Genomic DNA, 16,054 nt, shown 5'->3' with positions numbered 1-16,054 from the left:
GTTGCAACTGAGGGAGATGTCCTGTGTATGTTGGGATGTTGAATAGCATCCCTGGCCTCTCCCTGCTAGCTACCAGTAGCACGTCTCTCCCAGCTGAAACAAATAAAACAATGTCTCAGACATTGATAAATGTAAAAAAAAAAAGGAAAAAAATCACCTCCAGTTAAGAACCATTGATTTAAAAGACAAGAAAAATTGTAAGCTAGAGATTTGAGAATAAAAAATTGGGGATCTTTTAAGGTTAGTTCATTTGTCACATATCTTATATCTTCTTGTATGCCACTGTATGAATAAAAGAATCTTCTAATTCAGCTTTTTAAAAATATTCATACACAAATATCATAGTGTGAATGAAAAAATGTTCTTAATGACTAAATTGCAAAATACAGTTGAGGAAACCAAGAAATGAAGATACTTTAAAAAGATACCAAGTTATCACAGCTTATTCAACATTCCACAAAAGTAAGAATATCTCTTGATTTTATACAATTATAGAAAAGAACCCAAATATGCTATTATTTATTTGACATTCTAAGTAAAAATAATGGGCTTAGTATAATTTTTAATATCTTTCTGGTACAATGTAAAATTAACTTTTGCTTTAATATGAGAAATATTGATGATACATGATATACATGTTAAAAATATTTAATATAAAATATTAACTAATGAAGAATTGTCTTTTCTTCCTGAAAACCGTGTGTGACCAAAAATTAAATTAAATTTAACTAACAATTAACAAACAACCACCATATGCAATCAAACTTGGCCAAATTTCATATATGTGCAAAAGGGAAGCATTTATAAACAAGAAAAACTGACACATGTTTTGGATTATTGTAGCATTATTCCAACTTTAATAAACATAACGCTCTCCCTCCCTCTATGAATGAGTGCTTCTAGGAGGTGTCGAGAAATGATCATGAAAAAAGAAGCTCCATGATTTACAAACTTTTAGGAAACATTGGATAGCATATTCGCTACTTAGAGACAGCCACATTTTCTTATAAAAGGTTCTAGAAGGTTTGTCAGAAAAATAAATCTATTAAAGTTTGTCAAATCCAACATATTGCAAAACGATTTGAGCAGAGAATAATTCTTTCCCAACATGACCAAACTTCAGTGAGCCATCAAATCAGAAAAAAATATATAGTATTACAGAATTTAATTTCCACTGAAATTTGAGAATAAGCGCAAATGAGAAAGTACAGTCTGAAGTGGATATTCTACAATGGGGGAAATTTATCCACAGAGAACGTGGATGGATACCACCACAGGGAAAGAAAACACCAAGACTAGAAAACACAGGTCCCATCAGGATCCAGCCTGACTGAGGTCCAGACGCAAATGGGAGACTCCGTCAGCAAAAGCAAAATCTCAGCAGGGCGGGGGAACTGACTCAGAAATTTTGTGTCAAGGTTGAAGAATTTCAGACTAAAGTGCTTGAACTATTCTGCAGGCCATGAAAAGACAGCCATGCTAGTTGAGTTGAACCACACAATTAGAAGAGTGGAAGTATTAAATCCAATAAATTCAAGTCAGAAGCAAGTGAAATAATTCAAGGGAGACTGAACAGAACTTATTCTAGATCGACTTCTAGAGAAGCATGAACAAGGGCACAGATCCAGCCAGAGGCCCAGGGCCCCTTCACTGGAGATAAAGTCCAAGGTTCTTAGCCTGATAGGTTCACAAACAGGCCTTGTGCTACCATTTCCAGGGCTGTCTCACAGTCCCCCCTTTATGCGATCTTATCTGCCAACCCAGCTAAACTACTGCAAGTAGCTGGTTCCAGATCTCAAAAAGAAAGTTAGGATGTGGGTGTAGATTTGATCCACAAGAGACGGGAAACTATTTATGGGAAATGAATCAATTATGTAGAATAAAATGACTCTTTTCCAAAAGGTGCCCGTAAAACACACCTGAATGATATTTATTTGTAGCAATGATACCAGATAAGTTATAAATAGTGACTTTTTGTACAAGCTGAGGGTGTGGCTTTCTGACAAACTTTGTGAATTTCACTGGCCATCTACCTAAAGCTGTGTGGCTCAGGAAAGGACTAAACTGATCTGTGCCGCAGCCTCCTAAGACCTTGACTAAGGGTGATGAAAGAATTTACCTCCAGGGTGCTCGGAAGGATTAAAGAGATAATCAATACAATGTGTTCAGGGCAAGTTTTGCCACATTCTAAGCATTCAATAATTTTACTTCTTGATCTCATGAAAATGCTAATATACAAGATGGGACCTAAAAAAGCCCCAGAATTATCCTTTGTAGTCAAGGCTTTCCCGACTTAGGTGAGTGTTCTAGGAACCCATCAGCATCAGGGAACCAGTTGGTTGGTGGTGAGAGGCATTTGGCTTCAGTGAATTTTTTTTTTGGAGAGTCTTTCAATGCGTCTGCCCATTTCATGATGAATGATTTACATGAATAACCTGTCTACATTGTACTGAGTGTTCAGTAGTTTTTGACCAAAAGCAGCAAGACCCTCACATCCCACTCTTCCTGTTTGCTTGATTTCTCCCCAAGTGAATATTTTTTGTACTCCCGGATGAAAAAAGGCCTCAAAGGGAAACGTTTTGCCAATGTAGAAGAAGTGAAACCAAAAAAGGCAGAAGCACCAAAAGGTATCAAAACTGATGAGTTCAGAAACTGTTGACTAGTGGAAAAAGCATCTCAGTAGGTGTATTGCACCAAACGGAGAGTACTTTGATGGTGACTGAAGTTTCAACATGTAAGAATAAATACACAATTTTGTATCCATAAATTCTGTGTTTTTTGGATCCCCTCTCCTATACTACCTAAGCATCACTACTTTTTTCTGGAAAATGGGGTTATTAACACTTTGAACTCCTCACAGAGGTTTTAGGAAGCTCAAATGATCTACTCTATGTAAACATGAGGCTTGCTTTCTAGAATACTACTTCAGTGAAAAATAGTATGAGTTTAACCAGAGTAGTTTGTTCTTCCGTCTGCCATTGTTCAATGAGTCAAACTGTTCTCTTTTTCTACCCTGATTAGTCAGGATTGTTTGGCACAGAAATGAGATTTCCAACTGGAGGTTTTACTAAAGGATCCTTTATGGACAATGCTGAGTAACTCCTCATTGAAGGGAATAAGAAGAAATCAGGGCTTCTCTGGGAACCTCATTGTGTAGGAACCAGGGATTTAATTCAACAAAGACTCACCGACATCTTCCATCTCATCTCTTCTGCTTACTAAGGGTCACCTTCATTCCACAGAGGCATGGAAAATGGTGTCAGCCAAGGCAAAATCTTAGCAGGGCAGGGGAACTGACTCAGAAATTTTGGGTTGAGGTTAGTGAATTTCAGACTAAAGTGTTTGAACTATTCTGCAGGTCACGGAAAGACAACAATGCTGGTTGAGTAGAACCACGCAATTAGAACAGTGGAAATATTAAATCCAAGAAATTAAAGTCAGAAGTAAGTGAAATAGTTCAAGGGAGACTGAGCACACTCATTCTAGACCGACATCTAGAGAAATACGAACAAGGCACAGATCCAGCGAGAGGCCCACGGGCCCCCTCAATGAATTTTCGTAACTCCAGGACCTGAAAGAAAAAGGGATTTCCCTGTAACCCTACTTTGAGAACCCTAGGTGAAGGACTTGCATATAGACTGTAACTTGTATTACAGTTCTATCCTTGTGCCGATTCATGTATTCAGTAAATATTGGGTAGAAACCAAACAATTTCCAGGCAATTTTCTCAGCCTAGGTAAAAGGAGTGAGCAAAAAAGGTTTCTCTCTCTCTGTGCATTTTAAATTACAATGAAGAAATAGAGAACCAGCAAGAAGAAAAACAAAATTAATTTAGTTGAGTAGTGGTACAATGAAAAACTTAATACAGAACAGCAAGACACAAAGAGAGTCAAAAGCAGGATGCTTTTAGACAGCCAAAAGAATGACGAGAATAATGGAGGGACCAGCCCCTTCATGGACTTCTGAAAGAGAACAAATCTAAAATATGAAGTTAGAGTGAGAAAGAAGCCCTTTCCTCAAGGAAAGGGATGTGGTCATCTCCCAATTTGTAATTTCCAAAAATATGATATCGAATAAACAAAACGTAGATGGTCATTACATCTCCTCATTCTGTGTGTTGCTACCCTAGCTTTAAAATTAGGCAAGTTTAAGCTTTGGACAAGAAGCAATATTTTTAAAAAGGTATCACTTTATAGATGACCACTATAGCTATCCATTACATCTACGGAAGATGCTTCTTAAGCATTTGGTTATTCAGTATTTATTGAACAAGTCTAACTCTCCAAGCCTCTTATTCAGGAAGTAATACAATTGTGAAACGATAATCCTGAGACCTCACTGAAAGTTGTGAAAAAAGTATATTCTCTAAAAATGTATGGAAAATTATAGCATAACATATATGTTGAAATATAATTATTGCACAATTAAAATGTAAAAAAAAACTGAGTCTTATGGTAATGGTTGAAAGAGTAAACGAAATATAATGAGCAAGCCATGTTAAAATTTACTCAATAGTAGTGCCAGCTTTTTGTATAAAAATGTTTGAGGTTGCTAATAAATTAATTTTAAACTTAAAACTTTGTTTCATGTGTTTTTTCTTTATGTCAATGCAGTTGCAAAATTCTGAAGATGACAGAAGAGTGTAAAGAGAAATAGTCATTCCCTTACTGCCTCTGATCTTTGCACAATCTTACAAAATCACTTTTTACAGATTTCCTGTGAATGTGTTTTGTACATGTGATTTTAATGTATTTTTATTTGTCTGCAGTTCTGTCTCCCCTACCGACCTGGATGTTCACTTGGGCTTGTACTACTTTCTTATAGCCCATTTTTGCTTTCTAATGCTGAATGTGCTTGGCATGCAAGTTCTGAAAATTAATTTTGTGACCTCATCCTAGAAAAAGTGCGGCATATCTCATGCTGTACATCACTATGGTCACCGTTGAAGCACTCCCCTTGGGAAGCTATGCACTGACACCAATGCCTAGTGCATCCATCAAAACAATTTTGTAACTCTTTTTCTGGAATGGCCATCGGAGTCGTCATCATATTACCATTTACATCCTGAATGTCATCAAATGTCTTCCTTTCAATATTTTCCTTATCTTCAGATAAAGAATAAAAATCACTGGGCTGGATCAGGTATGTAGGAAGGGAGTTCCAATAAAATTATTTGTTTACTGGTTAAAAACTCTCACACAGTGCTGTGTGAGCTGGTGCATTGTTCTGATGCAAGAGTTCCTCTGGGATCATTTTTGCACACACCTTGCTCATGCCAAGATTTTCAGTTAAGATTTTCCTAGCTGTCTCCCTATTGATGTTTATTCGGTCAGCAATGCTTCTCATAGTCAGATGATGATTGTGAATGCACAGTTCAATTTTTGCAACGTTTTCATCAGTTCTGCTTGTTACTGGCTGTCCTATTTATTATAGCCCATGCTCTGACCTCTCTTTATCAGCGATGCTTAATCCATTTGTACACTGCCATAAACTTGGACTAACATGTCCCTGATTTCACTTCCACTCTTGCCAAGGTTAACAAGAAATTTCATGCTTATTCATTGCTCTAACTCTAGTTCCAACATTCTTGCGACGGCACACAAAAACATGTAACAACAATAAGGAATGCCATTCAGCAAGACACCACCGCACATTGACACAGACACAGCTGTGAGACACTGATACACCAAGGTTATGGAACCTTACCAAGCAGTTTGTACAGTACTGCCAATGTACGCACATAGTGGCAAGTCCACAAACTTAATTGTCAGGTTTTGTATCACCATTGGTTACTTAATATTTGTTGAATAAGTTAATGAGCACATTTCAACAAGATCAACACTGAATGACTTTGAAAAATTCATCTTGTTCTCTTCAGCACTTGCAGACTATTGGGATAAAGTTAAATAATGTGGGTTTGAATGAAGCAATTAATTTACATTGTTCAAAATCTATTGCAGAGATGTAATAACCAAAGGGTAAGTGGAATTTTTTTCCCCAATAAGTGAGAAATCAAGGGGACAGAAGGATGTCCTCAACTTCCCCTTCTGTGCAGCAGGAGTCTTTGAGAAGAGATTTTCTCCCTTCTGTGGCTTCAGTTAAAACCTGTTTCCATCTTAGAAAAACAGACCGGATGGTGCTAACTGAAAATAACGTGTTCCACTGTTGAACATAATGCTGGAAGATCATAAAATCGTTTCTCATCATCAGGGGTGCAATGTGGCAATACGGAGGGTGGCCATGCAAACTCAGCTCGACCTTTCTGGCAATTTAATGGGATGCCATCGGGCACCGTCTCCGTGGGCCATTTCCCATAAAGGAAGGGATTCTTTTCTGTGACCTCCAGTGCAGTGAAAACTATTTGGCTCAATTTCATCTTTTCCAGAAGAACAGATTCAAAGAGAACTTACAAAAGAAATGTAAGAGCAATTTTACTCCTTTCTGCTGGAGGGTTTTGCAATGTGACTGCTTTAAAACTCACTATTTTGCAAAAGCCAATTTTCTTCAAGAGGCCGTTGGCACTCAAATCAGCGCACAACAAACTTGCCAGAATCAAACTATGTTGAATGATTAAAAAAAAATCACTGCAGTTTTATAAAGCCGAATGACTTGCTTTGTGATATTATTTATTTATTTTGTTAGACGGTACATGTGAGAACTGAGATGAAATGGGTGTTTCTGGTTTAAGTTCAATGCTGACTCCATAATTTGGTGAACCCGATAGCAGATACTCTGTTATACTCTCAGAATAGGCAGTGTCATAAGAGTTGACAACTCAGACACCCATGCCTGACAGCCTGATTCAAATCTCTGTTCTGTCATACATTAGCTGAGCAAAATTATGTAACTTTTCTTTGACTCATCCTTTTTTTCTTCAAAATAAGAATAATAAGTGTGTTTATAAATAAAGATGCATATACTATTACCTAGACTACCGTGTGTGTGTGTGTGTGTGTGTGTGTGTGTGTGTGTGTGTGTGTGTGTTCTGATATGTCAATTCCAATTATGTATTCAGGCACTGGTAAATATACCCCAATTAAGTCCATGGAACTACTGGACCACCCACTGGACTTTGGCTATTATTGGACATTTGCTGAAGAAACTGGCCCATTTTCCCTCAGTTCTCCATATAGCCTCATCCTAAGAGAAAGGCCATGATGACTCTTTAGGTCTTCGGGTATCCATGCAAAGTCAGTCTCTTGTGTGTAATAATTCTCCTCTAATTATCTGAGGGTGTCCATTTCTCAATGGACAGTCACCTGAGTCTTCTCATCATCGCTGCCACAATGACCAATCACCTTGTTTGTGAACCAGTTTTTTACCCTCACCTTAAGTGAGGGTTGATTTGTGTTCCCTCAAGCTTCAGAATCATGACTGTCTCTTCTTGCTTCTCATTCCGTGTCTTCTCTAGATTGCCGACCTGTGTATATTTCAGACTGCTACCTCGTATACCACCTCTACACTGTGCTCCCAAGCGTTCCTGTAGTTTCTCACTTCTGGCTTTCTCCCTGACGTGGTGATGTTCTCTGTTCTCATTTCCAGTCCCAGGGAGCGTTTCCAGCAAAAGTTATCACACAGCTCTACGCTCAAACACCCACCTAGTCTTCAGCCCTTCAGACTCAATGACTGTTTACTTCCTAACTTACCAAGCCAATATGAGCTAGTGTTTACATTTGGTTTTCTACAAGACATGGTCGCCTATATTATTGCTATCTCACTAGTATCTTCTAAATGAATTTTCTAAATTAATTATTTCAATTGCCTTCACCATCTACTTTTTTTGGTCTGACTCCCAAAACAAAAACTGGCTAAATAGCCAGGTGTGGTGGCTCAAACCTGTAATCCCAGCACTTTGAGAGGTGGAGGCGAGAGGATTAACTGAGTCCAGAGTTTCAAGACCAGCCTGGACAACCTAGTGTGACCTTGTCTTCACAATAAATCAAAACATTAGCCAGGCATGGTGGCAAGTGCCTATAGTTTCAACTATTTAAAAGGTTAGGTGGAAGGATCACCTGAGCCCAGCAAGTTAAAGCTGCAGTGGCCATAGCGTGCCACACTCCAGCCAGGGTGACAGAGTTAGACCCCAACTCAAAAAACCCCAAAACACCTAACAAACAAAAAACCACCAAAACTGGCTAAAAATGTAGAACACTGTAAAATATTAAAACATCCCCTTAGAAATAAGTAACATTTGATTCTAACTGAATGTTCATGCTACTCAAATACTTTAAGTCCTAGAAGACCCTGCTGGAGACTGTCTCATATCTTTATAGTTTTCTAACTCTTTGTAGATGACACAATACTCACATCACATGCAGGTCTAGCATTCTGATGTCTTCCTTTTTAATTCGACTCTTTACCATTATGAAAGTCCTCTCCTTAGATCTAGTTATGAGTTGTGTCTGGGTTCTACATTGGCAAGACTTATTGGTCAACCTCCAGCCCACACTAATCCCAAGTGTTGCCTTCTTTTTGGGACTTTTCCATAAGATCCTATGGGTCTTTGTTACCTCATCACTGTAAGACTTTAGGATATTGAACTGAGCCCATTAGAGGTTTTTAGCTTGGTCTTTAGTATATTGGTAAATCTCTTGAGGAAATGATAGGCACCTGTTTGAAGAGTCTAACATGTCACTTTAGCCCCAGATCAAAGCCAGAATGCTTCCTTGGCTTCTTGCTCTTCAGCAGTGTTTGCTGACAGGCAGCATTCTTGAATTTCCTGACTCTAGCTAGCCCTAAAGGCATGTAAATGACAAGTGTCTTCATGCAGAAAGTAGCTGTCCATCCCGTGTCAATTCAGCATGGTCTTTAATGTGACCTCATCTGGCCTCTTTGCTCTCAGCTTCCTGACCCCAGGCGGGTGGGCCTTTCGTTTCTACGCACTGTGTGAAGGGTGGGCCATTGCGCTCCTCAACCTGAATTCAGAAAACGTCTTGTGCAGAAATCAAGCCATGTCTTCAAGGCCCCAATGCTCCAAGATAGCATTCTAGCAAGCCATGCTGCCCCTGAAGGTTTTGGTGAGCCCATGGCGGGGTCCATGCCCATACTGGCAGCCACATCTGGAACTGGCAAAGGCTTCCAGGGAAGAATGACAGTTGGCGGTTGTGAGTTCACCTCTGAGCAGTTGTCTCTTCGCTGGCACTCCTGCTGGTCCTCATTGCTCTCCTGCTCCTGGGGCTTTTGCAAGTACAGTTCTTGGATTGTATCCAGTTTTTTCTGGTCATTGTCAGAGGAGCATTTTTCTGCCACCATCAACCACACCTAACTCAAAAGCAAGAGTTGTATCTTGTTTTAATCTTCAGGTTGTCCTTCTTGGCCTCTAGTTTTCTTCCCTGTATTAAGTGGAAAGTTCTATCCAATCCTGCTTAATACAACCTCCAGCATTTATGAAAAAATATCTTCTTTCTGTCAAGGCTCACCTTGAGTTTTCTTGTCCTAAATATGGAATCAGTCATTCCACTAACAATCCTCATTCCTTCTCATGAAGAAATAGCATTTGCGAATTAGAGGGCAAAAATCTTGACATCAAAGTTGTATTTCAGATTGGTTCATGTGACAGCTGAAAAAATGCAATCAGACATAAGTTATAGAAAATGATCTCTTAAAAAAGATGGGAGTCCATGTTGATATTTCTAATTTGATTGCAAATACTGCTGTATAAACCATTTCTTTTAATAAAATTAGATGTACTATTTTATGATATCATAATACACTGCTGAATTTATCATATTGTAAACCTTCGTTTCTGTTTTTCTGTTAACTCTTGTAACACGTGTCCAGAGATGGGTTATAAAGTAAGGAAGTCCAGTAAATAAACAAAATCATTTTAATGTCAATTATCCTCAAACATAAAAAACTTCTTCTAACCTTTCCCTAAAATAATCACAAGTTCACTAGCAAAGAAAACGTAAATTTCAGAAGAAGTCACAAACAATGAGTTCAGAGCAAGAAAAAGTATGACACAGACCAATATAATATTTGCTTATTTTTTTCTAAAATTGACCTTCTTTCTGTGACATTAATGTCATTATTTATGTAGTTAATTGTTGCGATCTGATAAGATATTAAGCATTTGTTTATCTCTTTGAGTGAATCTAATGGGTACAGCACCTACTAGGTCCCCAGATTCAGCTTTCCCAGTAAACTGCCATCTCCCTAGATACCTACAAAAGAAAACATGAGAGATGTCTCTAGATCCTAAAAGCCTGAGACAGCAGGCCTCGATTCGGCCCTGGGAAAGATGTATTTACCTTCAAAAGGTGTGAGAACCCAAGCTCCTTTCCATTTCATTTCAAAGAAGCAAAACTGTTTTCCACACTTTTGGAAGAAGTGGGGGATAGGTGGTCTATCTCCTAGACATAAACTGAGGAAAAGTCATTTGCATCCCTCACCTCTGAAATACCTAACCACTCTCGCAGGAGAATTTTCCCGATGGCTTCCATCGTGGCCCTGCAGAGGTAAGTTTGGGTCCAGGAGGGCCAAAGTAATTGCTATCTACTGGGTGGTAATTCGTGAGAAATCTGTCTCTGAGGTCACTTGGGAAAGCACAAACAGAGGACAATGGCGCTTTAATTTCTGACATCGATTATTTGTGGTTTAAAATTTACATGATAGTAAATGAAGGAGAGGTGTCAGGGTGGCCTTGGACAGACCCTGGTTGTCCTTCTTCATTTGTCGTTTTCCAGGATGACTGGAGAAGGTGCTGGAAATACAGCATCCTGAGACAGGGAACATCTGTTCAGAACAGTCCAAGCTCTGTTCTTGTCCCTCCTAGGACAAGAAGTTCGACAACGCTTTAGCCCAGAGGATCGTGTAGATCAATGGTGTCTGTGGTACTAAGGAGATGCCATTTCTGGAAACCTTAGCAGCATTGCCACAAGGGTGCACCCTCCTGGCCAGCTCTCCTGAGCCCCGGCAGACCAACTCGCCATGAATCCCAGGCTTCTTTGGCCCCTTGCTGTCTAACTCTAAGTAGTAAAGCTCCATGGAATTTGTGTGCCAGTGTTCTGTCTCTCAGACTCATGCAAAGAGTAAAAACTGGCATAGCCCAAAGGGCAGTGCTGTTTAGAGTCCTTCCTGTGGGTTGCTGATGGTGCACAGTGAACCTGCTTTGCATTTAGGCACTCACAATGTCAGTACAAGCATAGGGACATGGTGTGTGTATGCTCTGTCACACCATAGCCTTTTGCACCAGCTCCAATATCAGGTTTCTCCAATCATCACCACTCCAAACTTTTAGCTCATTAGTTCTTCTTCAGAACCCCTAATGCCACGTGATCTGTATATGTGTGTGCGCATAGATGTCTTTGATGTATATCACATATTTTATATATACATGGTGCCAAAAAAGGTATACATGTCAGAATAAAAAAGTATCAAAATCGTAGTACTCAATACACACCGATGGCAAAAGAGGAAGACAAGTCACATTTGACTTCTGCAATGACAAGAGATGCTCCAAGTGGTTACCATCAGTGCCCAGACATTTCCGATTATGACGGACTAAAGGTAATTCTTAGATAACATTTGCTTAAGATGTGTGTGCATTGTGGCACCCCCGGCATTTATTCTGCACAGTCATTTAGCACACTCATAATGGGTATAATTTTTAAACATATGAAATAACATTTCATTTCATGTGCTTTCCAAAGGTTTGCGGAAAGAAGCAACGCTTTTTCTCTGCTTTCTTCCCAGCACAGACACTACAGAAACTGTGGTCACGGATCAATCTAAGTCCTCTCACAATTTGTGCTCTTAAAGAGGAAATACTTTACAATAATTACTTCAGCACTCTTCGAGCCTCTACCTTATTTTCACTATTTCATTTTCTTGTATCTCGTGACACTTTTGTAAATATTTAATTGGCGAATAGAGATGAGACGGATATACGGTGCACTACAGGACGATTTGATAAAACTTCTCCCTCTTGCATCTTAAACCGTGTATCCTTTGAATGGCATCTCTTCACTCCTCCAGCTCCCCAGCACTGGGCCACCACAGCGTGTCTACCTGCTTCAGTGAGATCAAAGTTTTTATAGTCCACCTATAAATGAGAGCAGACAGTAATTGTTTTTCTGTGTCGGGCTTATGTCACTTAAAAGACAGCATATTTTTTATGGCTGAAAAGCTAATTTGTTATATGTATATATGTATGTATATATCACATTTTCTTCATTTATTCATTTCTCAATTAACACTTCGGTTGTTTGCATATCATGGCTATTACAAACAGTGTTGCCGTGAACATGGTGTACAGATGTCTTTTGGAGATACTGTCTTCATTGCCTTTGAATATCTGCCCAGAAGTAGGATTATTGGATCATTCAGTTTATAATTTTCTGAAGAACCTTCATATTGCTGTTCATAATGGCTGTGCCAGTTTACATTCCAACCATGGACAAAGGACAAATGTCCCTGCTTCTTCACACTTTCGCCAGCACTTGCCATCTTTTGTCTTGTCGATAACAGCCATCCTAACAAGGGTAAAGTGATAATCTCATTGTGTTTTTGATTTGCGTTTCTCTGGACATTAGGGATTTAAAGCAACTTTTCGTATACTAATTGGACGTTGTATGTCTTCTTTGAAAAAGAAAAGTATGTCATTTGCACATTTTACAATCAGAATTTTGATTTTTTTTTGTTATAGAGTTGTAATTGTTCCTTATAGGTTATTAATCTCATATTATAATTTTTTTCTCACATTATATAGGTTGCCTTTTCATTTTGCTGATTATTTGCTTAGCTGAAGCTTTTTTATTTCATGTACTCTCACTTGTTTATTTTGCTATTGTTCCCTGTGCTTTGGGGGTCATTTTCAAAAAATCATTGCCAAGAACAACTGCCAGGAGCTTTTTGTCTATGTTTTCTTCTAGAAGTTTTACAGTCTCAGGCATTACTTTTAAGTCTTTCGTCCATTTCAAGAAAAGTTTTGTATATGATGTAAGACAAGTGTCAAAATACAATTGCATTTTTGTGCATGTGAATATTTATTTTTTCCAGTGTCATTTTTTTGAAGAGACTGCTGTTTTTCCCAAAATTAGTTGACTATGTATATGTATGGGTTTATTTCTCGGCTGTCCATTCTGTTTCATTTGTGCAAGTGTCTATTTTTATACCAGTACCACGCTGCTTTGATAACTACAGCTCTGTAGTAGAGTTCAGATTACTGACTGCGATACCTTCAGATTTTTTTCAAAATTTTTTTTGCTATTAGGGGCCTTTTGTGGTTCCATATGAATTTTAAGGTTTTTTTAAATTTCTATAAATAACATTGTTAGAATTTTAATAGGAATTGCATTGAATCTATAGATCTCTTTGGGAGAATATCAATTATAACAAAAATGTACATAGACTATCTTTTAATTTATTTTTATCTTCCTCAGTTTATTTCATCAGAGTTTTATTGGTTTCACTTCCTTGGCTAAATTTATTTGTGACTATTTTATTCTTTCAAATGCCTTTATAAGTGGGATTTTTTTAATTTTCCAGAAAATTTATTGTTAGTGTGTAGAAATAAAACTAATTTCTGTGTGCTGATTTTGTCTTTTGCAACTTTACCAATTTTCTTTTTTATTAGTACTAACAGTTGTTTTCTGGAGTCCTTAGGGTTTTCTACATATAAAATCATGTTGTCTTCAAATAGAGACAATTTTACTTCTTATTTGATTCAGACGCCTGTTATGTCTTTTTATTAACTAATTGTTCTGACTAGGACATTCACTACTACGATGAATAAAAGTGTTGAGAGTGAACTCTCTTGTTCCTAATTTTAGAAGAATGCTTTATGCACTTCACTATTGAGAATACTGTTAACTGTGAACTTGTCACATATGTCTTTATTTTGTTGCAATGCATTCCTTCTATATCTAACTTGTTAGAAGTTTTTATAATGGAAGACTGTTGAATTTTGTCAAATCACTTTTCTACATCTACTGAGGTAATAATCACATGGTTTATATCCTATATTTTGTTCATATGGTATAACGTATTTATTGATTTGCACATATTGAACCTTCCTTGTATCCCAGGAATGTATGTCATCTGATCGTGGTACCTAATTCTTATAATGTGTTGCTGATGTTGGTTTGCTAGTATTTTATTGAGGGTTTTTGCATCTATGTATATCAGGGGTATTGCCCTGTGTTTTCTTTTCTTGAAGTCTTCTCACCTGGTTTTGGTATAAGGATAATGCTAACTATGTCTAATGAGTTTGAAAGTGCTTCCTTCTCTTCAATTCTTTGGAAGAGATTGAGAAAGATTGGCTAAATTCCTTTTAATACTTGATATAACATAACCATAAAGTGACCTAGTCTGGGGCTTCTCTTTGTTGGGAAGTTTTTGATTACTGATTAAATAGTCTAACTCATGATTGGTCTGTCAGATTTTTCTGTTTCTGTATGATTCAGACTTGGTAGGATGTATGTTTCTAGGAATTTATTTTTTTCTTCTAAGTTATCCAGTTTGTTGGTACATAATTGTCCATAGTAATCTCTTAGAATGCTTTATACTTGTAATGGCTTTTCTTTCACTTATAATTCTGTTTATTTGAGGTTTGTCTTTTTTTTGGTTACTCAAAAATAGGTTTATAAAATTGTGTTTTTTTAATTAAATCTCATTAACATTTTCTATTATTTTTCTAGTCCCTTATTTACTTCTCTTCTAGTTTTTACATGGGGAAACTCCTCAAAACTGGAATTATCTTTTGGAGGGCAGCCCCTTCAGTACACTCAAAATCTTTTCCTCTGGATCAAACAGTCAACCAAACTTTTTACCTGGAAGTTTTGAGAAGGCTGCACCACCATTTGCAGAAGAAATGCCTTGAGTTGTGGCAAACAGATGACTGGTTCTTCCACATGACAACACGTCTGCCCACACAACACACACTGTGCTGAATGCTTGGCAGTTTTTGACCAAAAACAGTATGAGTCCCACACCCCACCCTCCTTATTCCCCTGATCTTGCCCCAAACGATTTACTTTTGTTTCCCGGGGTGAAAAAAGTCCTCACTGGAAAATGTTTTGCCAATACGGAAATAGTGAGACAAAATATGGCAGAAGAACTAAAAGGCATCAAAGTGGATGAGTTCAAATATTGTTCTGAGCAGTGGAAAAAGCATCTCGACAGGTGTATTGCATCAGATGGAGTACTTGGAAGGTGACTGAAGTTTCAACATGTAGGAATAAATGCACAATTTTTTATAAGTAAATTTTGTTTTGGGGGGTCCCTCCTCATATTAGATAAGTCTCCATCTTATTTTTAAACTAGTTTTCCATTTTCCATTTTCAGTGAAAGAAAATTACGTTGTGGGAAGAAAAGTCAATCAAAATTTAGTTGTAGTGTCTTAAGACCATTTCAATGTTTTATATGTAGTAAAACCACAAACAGAGGTTCTGTGTCAATTTATCATACATAGACACAAAAAGCATACATTCTACCTGGTCTGAAGTTGCATAGACATTTACATATCTATTTATCAGAGCTACAAGATCTGTGTAATTTATTAAACTTTTTGCTGTCAATTTAATTTGACTATTTTGACTTTCATGCACAAAAATAGTCACAAGCTTCTTTATAGCGATGAAATAAAGTTTTACAGACCCTCCTCAAACTTGCTTTGGTTTTATTTCATATAATCTCAACTCATTATCAAAAAAGAAACCGTCAGCGTCGCTTTGATTTTGGCACTCTTTGTCACTTGAATATATCACAGGAATTGCTGTGTTCACATTTTCTTATTTGGTTTCTTTCATCAATGATGCCTGTCCCCTATTTTTTTCACATTAACTTTTTTTTTTTTCTTTTTTTGCAATCTAGGCTAGAGTGACTATTTGAGTTTTCGTAAGTCCAGTATCTATTTCCTTCATCATATGAAAAAAAATCTATATTTTCTTCAGGGAATCATATATTTTCATCTCTCACTTCCTGTAATTTAAATGTCACTGCCTACTCCTAAAGTAACCAGATAAAGTCATTGGATTCACGCCGGGCTCGGTGGCTCAGCCTGTCATCCCGCGCCTTTGGGAGGCTGAGGTGAATGAATTGCCTGAGCCCGCGG

The sequence above is a fragment of the Carlito syrichta genome, unplaced genomic scaffold, assembly GCF_000164805.1.
Source record: "Carlito syrichta isolate Samal-C Ts95f unplaced genomic scaffold, Tarsius_syrichta-2.0.1 Scaffold287388, whole genome shotgun sequence".
NCBI classification, from domain to species: domain Eukaryota; kingdom Metazoa; phylum Chordata; class Mammalia; order Primates; family Tarsiidae; genus Carlito; species Carlito syrichta.
Note: the sequence above shows the minus strand (reverse complement) of the source record.